General features: G+C 36.5%; 1 pseudogene; it reads right to left on the bottom strand.

Moving 5' to 3' along the window:
* The window catches only part of LOC138806159 (serine/arginine-rich splicing factor 10-like), an 82,395-nt pseudogene that overhangs the window by 8,946 nt on the left and 51,648 nt on the right, over positions 1 to 21,801 (bottom strand).

The raw sequence follows: 21,801 nt of genomic DNA, 5'->3' as shown, positions 1-21,801 counted from the left end.
TAAGTTAACTACAATTATAACAATGACAATATTAGCTCACTTCTACTGAGATTTTCCAAGTTTCATCCACCAAGAAAAGTGTGTTATATTCATATTATCAACAATTTTTGAAACATTATTATAAATTTTATTTTACAGAAAGGAATACTAAAGCTCAAAGATGTTAGTTAGAATTTAACCAACGTCATACTTTGAGAAAAGAACACCTAGGATTCAAACCCAGAAAGCCTGAATCTAGAACATGTACTTTAAACTTAAGAACATCTACCATAGTATTTCACTCTAAATTAAAACATTACATTCTCTTAAAGCCTTAACTTTTGCCTTTAATTGGCACCTAAACATCATAGTCAAAAAAATGTCAAGCCAAGTGCCGAAGCTTATTCCTATAATCCTAGCTACTGAGGAGGCTGAGATCTGAGGACCACAGTTCAAAGCCAGCCTGGGGAGGAAAGGCTTATCTCCAATAAACCACCAGCTGTGGCTCAAGTGGTAGAGCTCTAGCCTTGAGCTGAAGAGCTGAGGGACAGCACCCAGGCCTGGAGTTCAAGCCCCACAACGAACAACAACAACAAAGTCAAAACTTTAATTTTTATATTTTTGTTCTCATGCCTTCTATTTACTAGTTACAGATATAAATGCACATTCATTGATGATGACTCAGTAGGAAATTTTGAGATTTTCCAAAAAAATCACTTCCCAGAAATTAACTGCTCTCCTCCGAAAACTCAAAAGTTTAGTTTGCATAGTTTTCATCACTTGAGAACTATAAACATATTCTGTATGGCTCTCATACTTATTTATTACAGCTAAAATTGTTAAATGAGCAGCTTTTTTAAACTTTTTTTTTTTTGCTAGTCTTGGAGCTTGAACTCAGGGCCTGGGCATGTCCCTGAGCTTCTTTTTGTTCAAGGCTAACATTCTACCACTTGAGTCACAGTGCCACATCTTGCTTTTCCTGTTTATGTGGTACTGAGGACTCAAACCCAGGGCTTCATGGATGGTAGGGAAGCACTCTACCACTAAGCCACATTCCCAGTCCTAAATGAACATCTTAACTAGACTCTAAAGCTGAATTTTGAAAATGACTTCATGTGCATAGTTTTGGACTATGTTCTGTGTAACTATTTCACAAATATGTCCCAAAGTGGCAGGCAAGCACAAGTACGAGTACATACATAAACAAACATATGCACACAGAGATATCCATCAGTGAAGCATACCCAAGCAATATCTCCAATTAATGTATTCAACAGCTTCTCTTTATAGTGATCTCAGACCATCCAAATTGGATTTTATTTCTTTGATTTCCCAACTCACATATGTCTTATAACAATTATCACAAGTCTCATATAATAAACTGAGTCATTGTATACATGTCTCTCTTTTCCAGAAGATTAGAAGCTCGCTGATGGTTAGATCCTTTGTGTCTCCACGATATAGGTGGGATCTTGTTCCATAGTAAATACTTAAGCACTTATTGAATGGATAAACACTGAACTCATTTGAACAACCACAACATTTCAGTGATCCTGACCAGAAGTATTCATCTTTCACTCATGGAGTCTACAGGACAACTAGGCCAACTCTGCTTCAAGATGTGGGTTAACTAGTCTGCAGTGTTTGTCTCAAGTTGGAAACCAGGCTAGAGAGATATAGAAATCTGGGACATAATTTTTTTATGCTGAATGCCATAAGTTACCAGAGGTGTTGGTAGAAAGACATGATGGCTTTTAAGGCCTAGACTAAGAACTGGCATCTTTCAATTTGGGGTACATTTCTTTGTCCAAACTATGTCAAGAGCTAAATTCAATATCAATATGGTAGGAAGTCTGTTCCCTGGAGATGGGAAAGGTAGATACTGTGGGTGTAGTAAATGTTCACTTAGCAGTAACACAAGCTACATTGATAGCAAATGTTTTTATATTAAAAGTTATAACCAAATCGTCTTAGTATAAGGAAGGTATCACCAAAGCATCTAAAATACCTAAGAGAAATAAGGATGGAGAATTGTCTCAAAAGACCCAGGAAAACATTTCATAATTTCCATTGGTAATTATTTCTCAGTTACATGAATAACCTGGAAGGAATATTTGTTGCAGATTCTGCTGTGTGTCTGGAGAAGAGATCAACCTCCTTCTTTTGAACTTGAAGACCATTAATTGTTCCTATGTTCCTTTCTCCATACTGACATTTCTCTCATCTTCCCTCTAATATTTCTAATATTTGAAATCATATCCAACCTGTAATTCCTTCCTGGGACTCTCCCACAAAGGCATTTGAAGCCAAAAGCTATATTGAAATCTCCTCTTGCCATCAATCAATCAAAACAGGAAAGAGAATCTTATTTCTTTAAAGGACAAATATTGGCAAATTCCCAGCCAAAGAGAAACATATGGGTTCACACCCCCATTCCCACATTTTTCTAACCCCCATTTCAATCTACAAACATATCAGAGTCAATTTAACTAAACTGTGGTAGATCAAAGCAGAGCTCTGAAGAGTGTGAAGTCAGGCTTCAAATATCAGCTAAGCACAGTTTAGTTACAGAAAAGAAAGCATCCCTCCTGGAGTGAGACATCTTTCTTGTCCAGATGTTCAAAGAGTGTTATTCATTACGAAGTTTATGGTAGCCACATTGGGAGCACAGTTCATGGCTTTAGAATTTCTTCTCAATCTCTCATCAGTGCTTTTCCATAGGAGATTTTGTCTTGGTGAATATGAAAGGGGACATTAGCCAATCTTGAGCTGCACTTGATTATATATTGGTCATAAAACGTATCCCATAATCCCAGAACTTTAAAAATTCCTCATTTAAGTTTAAAAATCAGGAAGGCAATTTATTTGTATACTATAAAATAATATTCCTTGATACTCTATTCATTTAAATCACTCGCTTAACCAATTCAAAGCACACAATGGGGCATAATTTGGTATAATCTGCTATGACAAGAAAAGACAATAAAGGGAACTTAACGTCCTGATGTTTCTCAAGAACACATACATATTCAAGTTCCTGATCACAATAAAGGCATAACATGGTATCAAATTCTCTATATTCTACTTCTTAGTTGGTCAGTAGGCATGTTCTGAAAACTTGGCATATCCTAAAATTTCTAAGAAGGTTGTGAACTTGATTATTCTGAAATGTTGTACACTTAGGCTTACTCTGAGAAACATCAAGACACTGACATGAAATCAGATCTAAATTTGGTTTCTTGTAGACCTAAAGGAAATGGACACAAGCTTGCAAAAAATAGGCAAAAATGCTAAAAGAAACATATCAGTTTCTATTCCAATAAAATATATTCATTTTGCAGGTTATATTCCATCGCATTGGCTAGGGTAAAAGTAAGAGAAATTCAATGAGCCAATGGAATACAAAACAGCACTTTGTAGGCTAGTGAGAAATGCTTTAGTTCTTATAAGTCTGTTTAAACTAAGTCATCATGCCCTATTCTAAGTTAAATATGAGTTATGTCTTAAATTGTAGTTTCCCCATCTATCACACGAAGTCTGTGAACTGTAGGCTACGAATTATCTAGCGACTTGCCTGACGTGGCATACCACTCATTTTAACATTCATGAGAAAGGAAAAGATGAACAAGTCACATTTGAGCCAATGAAAGCAAGTTTGTGTTTCCCATTCAAGGCTGAGCACAGTCCCAGAACCAATACAGTGAAATGTTCCTTTCCAAACTGTTTCTCACATTTGAAAAATTCATAGACCTATATGTCCTTTCACCACAACTGCTTAGATTGTCAAAGCAAGTTTGCAGATATGCTTCTTGGCTAAGCAGAGGAAGGGATTGGGGATGATGATGATGAAACAATGCGGCCAGACACTCAATACAGAATTGTTGTATTCATCAAAGAAAGCTCATGTTGCTAGGGAAAAAAGTGATTCTTAAACATTAAAGTAAGTAAATAAACAAGTAATGCACATTTAGAGCACCACATTTTAACACTTATTCAAGCTTAAAGGGCTTTGTTCCAAGAGAATTGCATTAAAATTGAGAACAGAGAGGTTCTAGGTCTTTACAGGACTTAAAGACTGCACCATTTTGTATATTACTCACTGTTGCACCCAACTGCTTCACGGACCGCTGGACCTGAAAGGAGGTCATAACTGCTGAAGAACATTCAGGATCTTCTGTCTTAGGGACAGAGCTCTCTGTCCCTTTCCACATACTATTTAAGGTTGTTGGGTTTTTTTTGTTTGTTTGTTTTTTCCATTGGGTTTTCCAACACATCTTCTGGGTTTATGTAAAAAAATTAAGGTTCTATATTGTATCTTTTCTATTTTATAGTTGTGTTTATATCTCTATGTGAAATATATGTGTGTGTGCAATTGATAAATGCTCAAATGCTTCTCAGATCAACATCATTATGAAGAAAAAAGTTAAAGAAAATGTAGCTATATGCCAATGTCTTTCATAAAGACATAAAAATTATGAAAAAGGATTAACTCTGATCCCACCATGTATACAAATATTTATGAAACCTCATATATCATAAAGATATTAAATCATATAAGCAAGACAGATTTGTTCCAAGTGTGCGAATCTGGTTCAATATCTGAAAATCAGACATTATCTACTATAACTCTGAGCCAAGGAAAACTGATCATATATTGATGGCAACCAATTCAGTAAAAGCACTTGTAAAATCCAGCACTCATTAATGATAAACACTGCTCACAAGCTTGAAGTAGGGGAATGTTTCTTCAGTTTGATAAAAAGTATTATGTGAACCTATTTTCTGTTACTGTACCAAAATACCTGAGACCAGAAAAGTCATGAACATTAGAATTTGGGGGGCTGGAAAAGTCAAAGAACATAGCGTCACCATCTTTGACCATCTGCTGAAAAAACCCTTCTTGATCTCTCAGTCATCACATGGCACATGCTAGCTCTCTTGTTTTAAAAACAACTAATGGCGAAGTAAAACTCTCCCTCTTTGCAGATGACATGATCTTATATTTAAAGTATCCCATAGACTCCACTCCCAAATTACTCAAGCTGATTCAAAACTTTGGCAAAGTAGCAGGGTATAAAATTAACCCTCAAAAATCAATGGCTTTTCTGTATGCCAACAATGAGAAAAGTGGGTCTGAAATTAGGAAGCAACTCCATTTGTAATAGCCCCACAAAAAATAAAATACCTAGGAATTAACTTAACCAAAGAAGTGAAGGACCTCTATGATGAAAACTTTAAAAACTTGAAAAAGGAAATCAAAACAGAACTTAGACAGTGGCAAAAAATCCTATGCTCTAGCTAGCAAGATCAATAGAAAGCCCACTGATTGGGAGAAGATCTTTACTAGCCATACAACGGACAAGGGTCTCATATCTAAAATATACTTGGAACTCAAAAAATTAAACCACCCAACAACAAATCCTCAAAGAAACAACTGCCCAATAAATAAGTGGGCAAAAGACTTAAAGAGAAGCTTCTCTGAAGAAGAAAGAAGGATGGCCAATAGACATATGAAGAAAAGTTCAACATCCCTAGCCATAAAAGAAATGCAAATCAAAACAACATTGAGATATCACCTCACTCCAGTTAGAACAGCAAAAATCAAGAACTCTAACAACAACAGATGCTGGAGGAGATGTGGACAGAAAGGAACCTTACTTCATTGTTGGTGGGAATGTAAACTTGTTCAACCACTTTGGAAAGCAGTATGGAGGTTCTTCAAAAGACTTCACATAGATCTCCCCTATGATCCAGCAATCCCACTTTTGGGCATTTACCCAAATGTATACAAACAAGACCACACTAAAGCTACCAGCACAACTATGTTTATTGCAGCATTATTTACCATAGCTGAGATATGGAACCAACCCAGAAGCCCCTCAGTAGATGAATGGATCAAGAAAATGTGGTATATATACACAATGGAATTCTATGCCTCCATCAGAAAGAATGACATTTCCCCATTTGTTAGGAAATGGAAAGGTTTGGAAAAAATTATATTAAGTGAAGTAAGCCAGGCCCAAAGAAGCATAGGTCCCATGGTTTCCCTTATTTGCAATATCTAGTATAGGTATGAGTCAAGCGGAAAAGGTCAGATAATGTGATGTTAGGAAAACGAACCCTTAAATATGTATTTTAATGTTTTCGTTTCTTTCATGCATGTGTTTCTAACGCATTTATAAGATTATTTCTTTGTTGCTTTGTATGTCCCTCCCCCACAGTGTAACCCCCGCTTTCACTTTATTTGATGTCAGTATAACATGTGGAGGAGATGGGGACAAACAAGTCGTTTAAGGATTCAGGTGGACCTGTTGCAACAAGGAGAATTACAAAATGTCATGTCAAACCAAGCTTTACAATGTCGGTGTGGGGGGGGAGGGGAGTATGATTGGGTGGGGGGAGGGGGGAGGCTGGGAAGGGAGGTGAAGGGTAAACAAAGGAGGAGGCTGCAATGCTTGGTAAGAAATGTATGCATTATCCTGCCAATGTAATTGTAACCCCTCTGTACAGTATGTTCTCAAATAAAATAAAATAAAATTTAAATTAAAAAAAATCCTATGCTCTTAGATTGGAAAGATCAATATCGTGAAAATGGCAATACTTCCCATGGCTATCTACAAATTCAATGCGATACCTATCAATATTCCAAACTTATTCTTCAAGGAAATAAAAGAGGCAATCCAAAAATTCATATGGAACAATAAAAGACCCCAAATAGCAAAAATGATCCTCAACAGAAAGAACAGTACTGGAGGAATATCAATACCAAATTTCAAACTCTACTACAAAGCCATAATAATCAAAACAGCTTGGTACTGGCACAAGAACAGACCTCAGGACCAATGGAATAGAATTGAAAACCCAGAAATGAACCTACAGACCTATAGCCATCTAATCTTCGATAAGGGAGCTAAAACAATAGAATGGAAGAAAGACAGCCTCTTCAGTAAATGGTGCTGGCAAAATTGGTTAACTACTTGTAGAAAACTAAAGCTAGATCCTTATATATCAGCCTGCACCAGAATCAACTCCAAATGGATCAAAGACCTCGGAGTCAAAGCAGACACTGAAAACATTACAGGATGGAATAGGAGAAACCCTAGGTCTCCTTGGCATAGGCCGAAATTTTCTTAATAGAGACACCAAAACACAACAAATCAAAGAAAGGTTGCACAAATGGGATTGCATGAAATTGTAGAGCTTCTGCATGGCAAAGGACATAGCTAGCAAGATCAAAAGAAAGCCCACGGATTGGGAGAAGATCTTGACTAGCCATACAACAGATAAGGGTCTCATATCTAAAATATACCTGGAACTCAAAAAATTAAATCCCCCAACAATAAATCTTCAAAGAAACAACTGCCCAATAAATAAGTGGACTAAAGACTTAAAGAGAAACTTCTCTGAAGAAGAAAGAAGGATGGCCAATAGACACATGAAGAAATGTTCATCCTCCCTAGCCATAAAAGAAATGCAAATCAAAACAACATTGAGATACCACCTCACCCCAGTTAGAATGGCTATAATCAAGAACTCTAATAACAACAGATGCTGGAGGGGATGTGGATAGCAGGGAACCTTACTGCATTGTTGGTGGGAGTGTAAACTGGTTCAACCACTTTGGAAAGTAGTATGGAGGTTCCTTAAAAGACTCCACATAGAACTCCCCTATGACCCAGCAATCCCACTTTTGGGCATTTACCCAAATGTTTACAAACAAGACCACACTAAAGCTACCAGCATGACTATGTTTATTGCAGCCTTATTTTCCATAGCTAAGCTATGGAACCAATCCAGATGCCCCTCAGTAGATAAATGGATCCAAAAAAATGTAGTATATACACACAATGGAATTCTACAGCTCCATCAGAAAGAATGACATTGGCCCATTTGTTAGGAAATGGAAAGACTTGGAAAAAATTATATTAAGTGAAGTAAGCCAGACCCAAAGAAACATACGTCCCATGGTTTCCCTTATTTGCAATAACTAGTATATGTCTGAGTCAAGCAGAAAAGGTCAGATAAGTTGATGTTAGGGAAATGAACCCTAAGATATGTATTCAAATGTTTTTTTTTCTTGTGATTGTTTCTAACACATTTATAAGATGATTTCTTCATTGCTTTGTATGTTCTCCCCCACAGTATAACCCCTGCTTTCACTGTATTTGATGTTGTTATAATTTGTGGAGGAGAAGGGAAAAAACAAATCGTTTAAATAGGGATATAGGTGAACCCATTGCAACAATAAGATGTACACGTCATTATGTTGAAATCCAACTTTACAAATTTGGTGTTGGAGGGAGGAAGGTTGGGTGGGGGGGGAGAGGGGTGGGATTGGAAGGGGAAACAAAGGAGGAGGCTATAATGCTTGATAAGAAATGTACTCATTATCTTGCTCATATAATCGTAACCCCTCTGTACAGTATTCACAATAAAAAAAATTTAAAAAAACAACTAATGCCCTCCTAGGGACCCCATTTAGTCCTAATTAACTCCATTTAGGTCTCATTAGTCCTACTTAACTCCAAAAGTTTTCCATACATTAATTTTTGAGGAACGCCTTAAAACCACAGTAAATAACCACAAATATCAGCAACAATACTCTTCAGCTATCATTTTTGATGCTTTTCTCTAATATAAATAATATACTGAATTGTAAGTTCAGCGTCCTGCTAAAAGTTGGATAATACAAGAAGACAAGGTAAAATAAAATAAAGATTGAAGTTAGATAATGCAAGAAGACAAAAAAAGAAAACAAAAGAAAAGGATTGTCTAGTCACAGATTAGATTTTCTTTTTTGTATATTTTCATTGTGAAAATGCTGTACAGAGGGATTGCAGGTACATGAGCAAGGTAATGAGTACATTTCCTATTGACCATTGTTGCCTCCTCCTTTGTTTTCCCCTACCATCCCTTCCTCACACCTCCACAATTACCCCCCACATCCCACCACCAAAGTTGTAACGTTCATTTTCAGCATAGTGTTTTGTACATCTCATTGTTACAATGGATCAACCAATATCTTTATTTAAGCATTTTGTTTTTTTCCTTCCCCTCCCTGAATTAGAGACATGTACTGTGGGGGAGGAGCATACAAAGAAACAAAAAAAAATCACATGGTACAATATAAATATGTTAGAAACAATAGCAAGAAAGAAAAAAAGATATTTGTGTCCCTATCTTGGGGTTCATTTTGCTTAACATCATCTTATCTGGTCATATGTACATAGCTTTTGGCCTTTTCTGCTTGTCCTACACATGTGCTAGTTATCGCAAATAAGGGAAACCATGGGACCTATGTTTCTTTGCTCCTGGCTTACTTCACTTAATATAAATTTTTTCCAAGTCTTTCCATTTCCTAACAAATGGGATAATGTCATTCTTTCTGATGGAGGCATAGAATTCCAAATTTTCTACACATGTATTCCAAGTAAGCTAATAGAAGATTCTGCTTGAGCATTTTAAGGATGAAAAATAGAAGGTCAATAGACAAAAAATATATATAAATTATCTATATATTCTAAATTATCAGTGACCAATTGAAAGGTGATTTTTTTAATTTTTCATTTGCAAAGCACTTAAAATTCTTTAAATACTTTGTAATAAATATAATAAAACATGTACTGATATGTTATAAAAAAAATCACTAAAGGGGCTGGGAAGATGGCTCAGTGGCAGAGTGCTTGCCTTGCAATGCATGCATTGCAAGGCCCTGGGTTTGATTCCCCAGCACCACATAAGCAAAAAAAAAAAAAAAAGAAAAAAAAATCACTAAATATGAATGGAATAAGTCAATGAATATAAAAATGTATATGTTCATTAGATGGAAGACTCAATATTACTAAGATACAATTCTTCTAAGATTCAATGAAATTCAGAAAGTTATTTTGTAGACATTGACAAGTTGTTTTTAAAATTATATAAATACCAAATACAGCTACATTATGTAGAGGGAGAAGAGAGTTGAAGCACTCCACTACTGAGTGTCCACACATTATAAACTAAATATATACATACACCTTGCACAAATAGTATCTGCATATAGAGTGGAATAAGCACATCCATTTAGTAAAATAGATTCTTTTTTATATGTTTTTATTGTAAAAATACTGTACAGTGTGGTTACATTACATGAGTAAGGTAATGTGTCCATTTCCCATCGAGAATTGTTACCTCCTCCTTTGTTTTTCCCCTACCATCCTTTCCCTCCCACCTCCCCAACTCCCCCTCCCCTCCCGACAAGTTGTAAAGTTCATTTTCAACATACTGTCTTGTATATCTCATTATTACAATGGGTCAACCTGTAAAGTAGATTCTAAAATGTAATATTATGAATCGTTTAAGAGAAAGCATAAGAAAAAAGTCAATATGGCATTGGGTTTAGTGATAAAGTTTTAAATAGCAAAAGTACAATCCATGAAAGAAAAATATTTAGTATACGTAATAAAATAATATAAAAGTATAAAACTAGCCAGGTGCTGGTGGCTCACACCTGTAATCCTACCTACTCAGGAGGCTGAGATCTGAGGACTTCAGTTCAAAGCCAGCATGGGCAGGAAAGGCTGTGAGATTCTTCTCTCCAATTAACCACCAGAAAACCAGAAGTGGCGCTGTGGCTCAAGTGGTACAGTGCTCCCCTTGAGCTGAAGAGCTGAGGAACATTGCCCAAGTCCAGAGGTCAAGTCCCAGGACCAACAAAAAAAAAAGTAAAACTTCTTTGATGTGACAAATACTGGAAGAAAATTATTGTAAAACCTATCTAATAAAGGAATCATTCCAAATACACAAAGAATATCTGAAACAACAATAAGGAGATAAAATAATAAATGGTTGTTTCAATCTCCCAGTCATCAATTGTGTATATCCTGGTTTTCTATCTAATTTTCATTTGTTGATGACAATTGCATTATATTATATGGAATACATATATGGATTTGGATTTTATAATACAGTAAATAAAACAAACCAGGCAAACACATCTATAAAAAAGTTATCGTTGAGGGGCTGGGAAGGTGGCTCAGTGGTAGAGCGTTTGCCTTGCATGCCTGAGGCCCTGGGTACGATTCCTAGCACCACATAAGCAAAAAAAGAAAAAAGCCAGAAGTGGCGCTGTGGCTCAAGTGGTAGAGTGCTAGCCTTGAGCTGAAGAGCTGAGGGACAGCGCCCAGACCCAGAGTTCAGGCCCCACGACCAGACCCAAAAAAAAAAAAAATTAAAAAAAAAAGTTATCGTTGATTCTTAACAAACTTTTTACAAAGTACGGCAATCATCTTCTGTATTATATCAGAGAAAACATACTTCCAGGAAAAGTCTGTGCCTACCCTCCCCCCTCTGTGTGTGTGTGTGTGTGTGTGTGTGTGTGTGTGTGCGCACATGTGTGTGCTTCTCTCTCTCTCTCACACATACACATGTATAGATATAGCGAGAAAAATTGAGTGATGGAATCGTAAGTAATTATGTCCAATTTCAAGCACTGTACAAGTTCATGACTTTGGAAAAAAAAAGAAAGAAAAAGTGTCACCTGGATATGTGGATGATACTGAAATTCAATATTTGCTCTTAGACCACAGATTATAGTCTAAGAACAATGCATTCCTAATAATGGATTCCTTGAGTCTTGCGAAGAGAGGGAAGGTGACTCTAGCAGCCAGGTTACCAAGCTGACCAAGAAGGTCCTGCTGAAAATGAGAGTGGAAAATCCATCTATTCCACCCAAAGTATTATGCAAGTGAAAAATCTGTTGGAAGATTTATGGTAATACTAGCCTACACATCTATTTTCAAAAGAATAATACTGAAAAGAACATTTGAAACAATGTTTATATTTCACCATCATATATTATTTACAAGGAATTAATTAGGCCATGTAACAAGTCTTACTATATGTGAGCCACTAAAATCCTCTCAAGTATGCTCTTTGACCACAATCATTTAAACAGCTACCTATAACATAAAGAAATTTGGAGATCCACAAATATTTAGAAATTAAACAACAGATTTTTAATACCCCATGAACCAAAGATGTTTCATGAGACACTATTTACATGAGTCTAAAAATAAATGTACACAAAAAAATAATAAAATTGAAATGGACTCATTACTTTACTCATGTAACTGTAACCCCTCTGCACAGTATCTTTATAATAAAAAATATATACAAAAAAAGAGATAATACTGGAAAAAAGATGCTGTACAGAGGGGTTACAGTTACATGAGTAAGGCAATGAGTACATTTCTTGTTGAGTATTGTTACCCCTATTCTTAAGCTATAAAGGTAAAATACTTTCAGATCTCAAGGTACTGACAATCTTCCAGAATCAGATGATGATAATGAAATTAGTAGTGATTTCAATAGAGCATCCAGAAAATAGCTTCTGAAACAGATTCGTGTTGAGGAAGTTTATGAGACAGCGCTCTCAGGAACACTGTCTGTGAGAGAAGACTATTGCTCATTCCTTGCGTCTACATTGTACATCTCACAAAATGTTTATGCTCAAGATTTCACAAACACAAATTGATGTGTAGGGGCTGGGAATGTGGCTTTGTGGTAGAGTTATTGCTTTTACATGCATGAAGCCCTGGGTTCTATTCCTCAGTACCACATAAGCAGAAAAAGCGGGAAGTGGTGCTGTGGTTCAAGTGGTAGAGTGCTCGCCTTGAGCAAAAGAAGCTCAGGGACAGTTCCAGGCCCTGAGTTCAAGCCCCAAGACTGGCAAGAAAAAGTAAATAAATAAATAAATTGATGTGTAGGACTGAACCCCCTTTGTACAGCTAAGGGTAATTTTAAAATAAAGATTTCACAAACACAAAAAATCAACCTGAGGAGACTGGAGGTGGCTTGTTGCTCTTGTGATAAAGTGCCAGGAAAATGGCCACCAAGAGAGACCAGATGGTGGACAGGGCCTCGTGGCCATTAGCCTGCTCATCCTCACCCACAGCACTGCCTCGTGATTCCCTTGCCCCTCAACCATAAAGTCATCCACAAGTACTGCCTGCCCCAAGTCCATGCAGTTATGGCACTGGCTGTAGGCCTCCTGCTGCTCCTGTTTGTGGGATTGTTCATCTCACATGTGATGCTGAAGAACAATAAGACCTTCTCTGCATTCCCTCCAAGCCACATGGTGTAGCCTGCAGGACAGTCCAGACTTGGTGGCTCCAGCCTGGCTGCCCCACAGCCATCTCCAGAGAGCTGCTTAGGAGCCAGCCTCTGACAGAAGAGAGCCCCCTTCCAACTCACCATTTAAGAGGAAAGAGGGAAGCTGCCACCCCGCTGCTTCTGTCTCAACCTGAACCGTGACTTTACTGTCAGATACCTTGTCATCTTTTCCTCTGGGTTTTGTTCTTTTGCACCAGTTTCTCTCCTGTCACATGCTGATCTTGGGCTTCGCAGGTCTGGGACTGCACTTGACCTGCCTGTTGAGAAGAAGTTAATAATAAATGTTGAGCATGTGCAAAATAACAACAACAACAACAATAATAATAATATAAACCTGAATAACATTCTCTGCAATTGCATTTTGTTTCTACGTGATAGAATCTGAAAATCCATTAGGAGGTTGATGTGTGAGCAATAAACATGTAGCATTTGATTTCATTCATGAAAAGTTACAGGCAACAACACAAACTTTTTTCAGTGCCATATTAGTTATAGTAGTATCCATCCTTTCCAATTTTCCATCTTAGGAATGACTCTCCCCCCTTGGAAAATGTGTTCCTACAAATGAAGGTTTTGTAAAGCTCAGTTTCAACAACACCAATTTTTAAAAAACACAATGAAAGAAATGTGTATGACAAAGACAAAATGTGGAATTAAAGAATATAGTAACAGGCCTATAAATTCAGACGTTAACTGAATGTTCATACTATTTATATTAAAATTTGAGAATAGATATAAGAAAAAGTGTAAATTTTTATAATTTTTGGTTTTCTGTTATATCTCTCTTATTTCTGTTGCTTAAAGCCAGAAGAGTCATAACTAATAAAGAAATATTTGTAGATTCAAATAAACTCACACTGAGCTTCAACTGCATTCATTTCCTCAATGAACACATTATATGTGTCCTCTGGGTGGTGGAGACTTGAAGGCACTGAGAATACAAAGATGATCTCATAATTGTCCTTGGATAAATCTCTAAATCTGAGCTTCCATTTGTCTTCTATTTAATAAGGAGGATAATTGTGATGGTAGTAGCATCAGAGCAAGGTCCAAGTGAGATCATATATATGAAAGAACTTTGTGAGTTATAAGTACCAAATGAATGATTTTCTGCATACATTATGATAAAAATTTGGCATTCTCAACATTTTAAAATATAATCTCTCTGATAAGAGCATTCTCAACTTGACTTCTATCTCTAAAACCTGCCCTGACTATGAGGCATAATGCTAGCACATTTCCAAGTCAGTTGGCTCCAAATCATAATGCCACTTTACTAATAAATGTAAAGCAAGAGTTCCCAGATCAAAGGAGGACTCATAAGGAAGTAAGCAAAGTAAGAATCATCCAGCTTAACATACAGTTTGCTATCAGTATCTCTGCTTTTCATATTTCCGTGTAGTTATTTTGATTTTTCCCTTTCAAGCCAGAAACATAAGGTGCATGGATTTCTTGTTCATTCAACTTATTTTTACTTCTTCCTCAACTTATATATTTATGTTTTATGTGGCTGTGTACCTACAGGTATATTTAGTTTACAGAGAGAACATGTATATACTTAGCTTTACTCTGCTAAGTTTATCTCATCAGTAATGAAACAGGCAGCCTACGTTCTCCTAGGTGACCTGGCTTCCCTTGCCCTAGTTCAAATCCAAGGCCACACTAGTTCTGAGTTAAAGATTTTCTCACATCTATTGTCCTCACCAGTTGCAAAAATCTGACTACTCAAGCACCAACATTTTTCCTAATTTTTCTTTCCCTCTCCTTTAAAGATCTCGTTGTTTCATACATATGGGTCTTAGGTCATCTTGCATGAATTTTATGAACAACATTCCATCTTTTCACATTTATTCCATCCATACATTGGGCCTTTACTCAGTGAAAACAGAGTTTTAGGTATGGTAGGCAATAGCATGTATGTAATAAAGTAATAGTTAAGGTTCCAGTCCAGTTCTCTGACTTTGTTGTGTTTGGTTTATGAGCAGTCAGGAAGGCAAGTTTCCAGAGATTACTGACTCTAATAACATTGAGTTATTTCTAGATATCTTTAATATATAACTAAACAGCCGGGCTGTTTAGTTTAGATATCTTTAAAATATAACTAAACAGCCAGGCTGTTGGTGGCTCATGCCTGTAATCCTAGTTACTCAGGAGGCTGATATCTGAGGATCACAGTTCAAAGCCAGCCCAGACAGGAAAGTCCATGAGACTCATCTCCAATAAACCACCAGCAAACCGGAAGTGGTGCTATGGCTCAAGTGGTAGAGCACTAGCCTTGACCTAAAGAGCTGAGGGACAGCACCCACGGCCAGAGGTTAAGCTCCATGACTGACAAAAAATAAAAATAAAATATAAAATATAACTAAACAAGCCGGGCGCTGGTGGCTCACGCCTGTAATCCTAGCTACTCAGGAGGCTGAGATCTGAGGAATGCAGTTCAAAGCCAGCCCGGGCAGGAGAGACCGTGAGACTCCTATCTCCAATAAACCACCAGAAAACAGGAAGTGGTGCTGTAGCTCAAGTGGTAGAGCGATCGCCTTGAGCTGAAGAGCTGAGGGACAGCGCCCAGGCCCAGAGTTCAAGCCCACAACCGACAAAAAAAAAAAAAAAAAAAAAAAAAAAAAAAAAAAAAAAAATATATATATATATATATATATATATATATATATATATATATATAACTAAACAGATGTAACTAACCAATACTTGCATAGTATTATGGCCAAATACACCCTATCTTTGATGCCAGGTTTCAGTATCACCTTATAAATTATTAGTGTTAATAATATAATGATTAAATAATAGTGAAGTATGTATTAAAATATTAATCAAAAAGAAAATTAAAATAAGCAATGTACTTGCTGATGGGCTTGTTCTTCCTTCAGAATGTGATTTGCCTTTACTTTTCTTTCAAGTCTATGACCGTTATCTTTTAGCCATTGCATTCATAAAAAGTATTTTGGAGACTCATACAGGTTTCAGATTACTAATCAACACACATAATTCATCACTACGCACTAACCTCGCCTAGATTCTTAATGTACAACTTAGTGAAAACAAGAAGACCCATAGTGTACATTAACTTGAAGGGGTTACCGTATGGCCAGGGAAGGGTAGTCATACACAATTTATTAACCGCAGGTTGCCGAGTCCCAAATGGTGTGTTACTGATTATAAAACAATTTGAGCGTAATCATTCTGTTGCAGTGCTTAAAGCAATACACATTAACAGAAGATGAATTTTTTTCTGGTGTGGTTAAATAGTACAAATGTAAACAGTGAAAATTCCCTAGTCTGATACAACTCAAATACCACACAGATGCCCCTTATGGATGTTCAGGGAAAACACTCAAGTTTGCTTTCTGGAGAAGACATCAGAAGCTAGGCACAGTGTCTAATGAAAATTTTCGGGACCTGTTTGCTCTGAATGTAGTCAAGCCCACTGGTTTATGCTGCTTTCAGAAGATCTTTCAAATCTACCCAGGAGGAAGCCACTTTCACATAAAAGTAGTGTTACAGTTTATTTTTGTTTTTTGAAGATTTGGGTTACTATATCTGAGTACCAGTTACCAGACTCAAACTTGGATCCAGTCCTGGAGCACTGCATGGTTCCTACTGAGGAACCTCTCTGTTTGTGCTTGGTAAAGTCAGAGACCTGGGTATCACTGAATGCCTAAGGACTACCCATAAAATTATAGGAAGCTGAGCTAAACGAATACTTGCCTTCTCTTGCCCATTTCTATGGGCAAATACTTCAGGTATTTGCAAATGTTTTGGTTTGCTTTTGGTGTTTCAAGAATGATTTGTCAAACCCATGTGAAATTTACTGCTTTAAATAAAGTAGCTGAGAGACCAATATAGCAGATTCTGTACTGGTCCGGTTTTCCCGAGGCCTTTAAGGATGTGATGAAGAAAAAAAAATCCCTATTAGCTTTTGGCCACACGGCTACCACATTGTTAACTCAGAAATATGTCTCTGTAATTTCTGTTCTCCACATGTTTATAGCAGTTTTATCTGATAACTACACTCTATTTATTGAAATCTTGGAGAATCATATTGTCACATATGAAAAATATAGCAAGAAACATTTTAATACAATAATCTGTCTTTGGTGTTTTATACCCCTACCTACTTTCAAAAAGACTCTGAAGCAGAAAATCACCAAAAAATGAAGAAATAGTTTCAAATTTCAAATCATCGCCAAATTAGATATTTCACTGCACTCAGTTTTCCATCACTCTGACAATATTTCTGAACAATGACAACCTGAAGGAATTATTATCTTGGGTCGTGGTTTCAGAGTTTTTAGTCCATCATAATCAGAAAGGCTTGGCAGAGTAGATCAGTTTAAATCATGTCAGACTGGAAGTAGGGAGAGAGAGTCAGGCAGGCAGAAACAGAGAGACAGAGACAAAGACAGACGCAGAGACAGAGACAGAATGATTGGACCAACTGTCTTCCTTTCTCCTTTTACTCCATCTGGGAACCTGGTCTGTGAAATGGTACTCATATCTTCCCACCTTAGGTAATTCTTCCTGAGAATGGTTACCTTTTCAAATCTCACAGGTGCTTCTTAATCCAATCAAGTTGACAATCACGATTAACCTTCACAGCAGGAGTGAAAAGATATATATAAAAAGTACCCAGAATCAAGAAGGAATTATTTGCTTGAGAGATAAGTGAATCACGTAAGGATTTTTCTCATGTAATAAGAAGTAAACATTATGAACCAAGCTATGTACTTTGGGCATATCTAATCTAACCTGTACTGAAAGAGAAGTTTAAGGAAAAGCAGACTGGAACTTCAACCACTCTAACTGTGGCATTCTAAGACATTCTAAATCTTAAAACATTATAAATTTTAATCAAATGAGGCTTTAGTTTTATAAAATTCACTTCTTAAGGAAAAGGATGAATTGTAATCCTTTCTTTGCCCACTGAATTAGCTCCAGTTTTCCCTACAAGGGACTATCCCTCTCAGATTGCAGTCCAATGAAAGGTCACTTCAGAGTGGATCATGTAAGGACATGAGCACAGTCCTAGATTCTGTTCTTTCCTTTCCTTTTTCTTTCTTTCTCTCTCTCCCCCTCTTCCTGTCTTCCTTTCCTTTTCCTTTTTTCTTTCCTCTCTTCCTTTCTTCCATTCTTCTTAATGTTCTTGCTTTCCTTTTGTTAATAACTGGGGCTTGGCCTCAGGGCCTCACCTTTGAAGGGCAGGCAATCTAACACTTGAGCTACAACCTCCTTCCTCTACTCCATTCACCTCTTCAGAAGGAGTCTCCGACTTTTGCCCACAGCTGGCCTGGGATCATAATTCTCATATCTACACATCCCAAGATCAGATTTCAGGCCTGAACCACTATGTTAGGCAGTTATTAGTTATTTATTCAGATGGGTTCAAGCCATAAATCCTCCCCAACACACTCATGCTTCCTGAAATCTAAACATTGCTTTCTTACTTCATAGATTCATAGTGTGGCTTGATTCAAGTTCTAGATACTGTGAGACCTTTACAAAGAACCTTCTTGTGGGACCCCTGGCTATAGAATGTTATTAACAAGCCAAAATTCTGCCTTAAAATAAAAAACTACACCATTGCAGTGATTTTCCTGGAGAGGTTGAATTCTATGTCATAATCTGTGTCTCTGTTTTGTTTTACTTTATTGAACACTTTCAACCAATACTAATTTCAACCTTTACCTTTAAACACTTGAGTGGAAAATTATTCCAAAGTGCCTGGATAATCATATTGCTGGTCTCTCTTGCTTTTCTTTTAAGTACTGCATCTATATGTGAACCTATCCTCTGGCTAGGAAAAGTTTTACATTTAGGTCTCTCAAAGATATCTCTCTGGGGAAGTTCTAGTCCTTTCTCTGATCAAAAAAGGAGACAGGGCTGTTAGGACAAAGAAATTGTTTTCTCTTTGCTGGGAAGCCACTCAGACAGAATTAAGTAGCACAATCCAGTGTCCATAACAGAGACTGATGTGTGCCTTACAGATGATGGATAAACAGGTTTAATGCTTGGAGAGATGGTCTCTATCACAAGTGATAGAGAATATTTAATTGTTCTGAGGAAAGCTAAAGAAACACAACCACCATCTTAATCAAGGACATGGTAGGCCATTTTCTACTTGACACGTGTGCAGAGTCAATGGCTAAGTAGAATTTCTCAAAATGGCCATCTACAAAACTCTAATAACATTTACTAATTGTTAGAAGAATAGCAATTTTCCATCATCTGCATTTGTGGTATATAACATCACCTAACTTAAAATTCCTCTAAATATAAGATAACTAAATAGATGGTATCTTTCAGAAGTAGGAAACCTTTTTAACATTCATTGTTTACCCATACTCCAGGGTGTACAGCATTGGGATTCTTGATTACATTACTCTAAGATCCTTCAAACTTTTCTACAATGTTGCTGATTGTCCTTCCCTAAAATTTCAATTCCTTAAAGAAAAGTTTTACTATCAGCTCATGGAATGAATCCAAATTCTTGGAGTTACACTCAGTCAGAAAATGAGCTCCCAGGATGATAGACACCTAATCATTACAATACTTACACTGAATCCTTGTTTAGTGTGTCCATCTGAGGTTGCTTTGGAGGTACTTAAACATGAAATGCCTACACATCAATTAATAGAAGATTTTATGAGTTCTTGGAAAGTGGCTTTTTAAAAAAACAAATCTGAATATAAAACAATTTCCATTTGGATTCATAAAGTTGTCATTGTATTGAAAGTTTTGCTTGGGTTATTTTGTTTTGTTTTGTTACAATGCTATATAACAGACCCAGAACCCTGTACATCCTAGGCAGATCTTCTACCAGCTCTCCAGCTTCAGTTCCTAGATTTTGGGGAATATCTCATTATGAAATCCAGGCTAGCCTTGAACTCACAATGATTCTGCCTCAGCCTTCTTAGCACTAGGATTTCAGGTGCATGGCAATTTGCCCAGCAAGACCAATTGAAATATTAAATATTTGAAATGAATTAGATTGATGCTCTTCATATCAGACCTGATAGCTCCAGTAGTTCATACTGGGCAAATGTTTATTGAACAGCTATTACATCCAGACAGTGCTAGATCCTAATTTATTTAGAGTGATCAATAAAGTAGAAACTTATGTCCTCCGTAATTCAACTTTCTAGAGTTGAGTGAAGGGGAAAATAATCAATCATATGATTGTATCTGACATACCAAAACAAAGATATAAATGAAGTGCTTCTACTTTTAAAATGAAGGAAGAGATGATGACTTTCAAAAGAGAGATAAAATTGTGAAAAGTTCTGTAGATTAAAAGGCATTCAAACTCTGCCCTGAAAAGATAATGTCTTGCATATAATAGGATCTCTATCATGATACATAAATAAATGAATGCATGAGGATTTAATAGGCTAAGAGAGAGGGATAAGAATTTCTAGGCAGAAGGAACAGCATGAGCAAGGCTGAAAGACTGGAAATCATACAGTAAGCATGAAATGCAGGGAAATGGCTAAGATATACATAGAATTGAGTAGCAAGGTGTGGTGGTTCACACCTGTAATAGCAGCACTTGAGAGGCTAAAGCAGGAAGATCAGGAATTCAAAGCCAGCCTAGGCTACACAGTGAGAATCTTTCAAAAAGAAAATATTGTATTTAAATCTAGAAATGTATGGACTTTTAATAATCATCAGAGGAATTTTTACTTCATTTGAGTGGTAATCATCATAAGATGATAAAAACATAAAGACTAAAAGTAGAAAATGAATTATCTCCAGATTTATTCACCCTATTATAACTGAAATGTATATGCACATACCATAAAATAAAAACACTCGGGATATTTTAGAAGTCAAGTGTCATCACTCCCCCTTGCTGCCCAGCCCATGATCTCAATGTGCTTCTAAAATGTTTGTTCATATGTTGAAATCCATGTCACAAATCTTCAGGGCGGCAGCTAATATTTTTAAATTGATCAAATAGTCTTGGTTATATATTCCAAATATGTGACTTAATGAAAACAGTGTAAAGATTTATGTCCCATTTAATGCACTTTGCAAAACTCATGGGATTTCAAAAGAAGATAAAAAACAAAAGGCAACATTGCTTAATGCTTGGTTATCTTTTAGTTAACTTACGTAGCTTAGCAATCACAGAACTTGAAAGAAGAACCTTTGATAAAACTCAGTTGCTTTTTTAAATCCACAAAATACAGCTGCATTTCCAGAAAGGCTACATTAACACTGGAATGTATAACTTTTAAACAAAAGTTTGCACCAAACTTCATTTGTAACTGATAGCCAAGAAGGAATTTTTTAAGCTATTGTCATTCAATGCTGCCAATAAAATGGACCCAGACTAGAAAGATATTCATGAATTACAAAACTGAGACGTCAAGGCCTTTCTCTAGATCTCTTCTTTTGTTTCAACTTAGCACCATTTTTTAGCTTCTCAATCACCATCTGGAAAGAAAATATTCTAGACTAAGGTTATTAAAAACAACTCTGACAAAGCATTGTCAAGTCTCAAATAAGGCCTTTTTAATTATATCCAAGCATTATAGATATAGTACAGCACAATACTTCTGTAAATGCGAAATGCCCTATATCTGCTTTATAATACATAGTGGTGAATGTGCTTTCTCTGCAAACTTTAAGTAGCTGAGAAGCAGTAAGTGA

Source organism: Dipodomys merriami, unplaced genomic scaffold, assembly GCF_024711535.1.
Source record: "Dipodomys merriami isolate MVZ:Mamm:240054 unplaced genomic scaffold, mDipMer1.0.p SCAF_4, whole genome shotgun sequence".
NCBI lineage: Eukaryota > Metazoa > Chordata > Mammalia > Rodentia > Heteromyidae > Dipodomys > Dipodomys merriami.
Note: the sequence above shows the minus strand (reverse complement) of the source record. Positions and strands in the feature narration are given on the sequence as shown.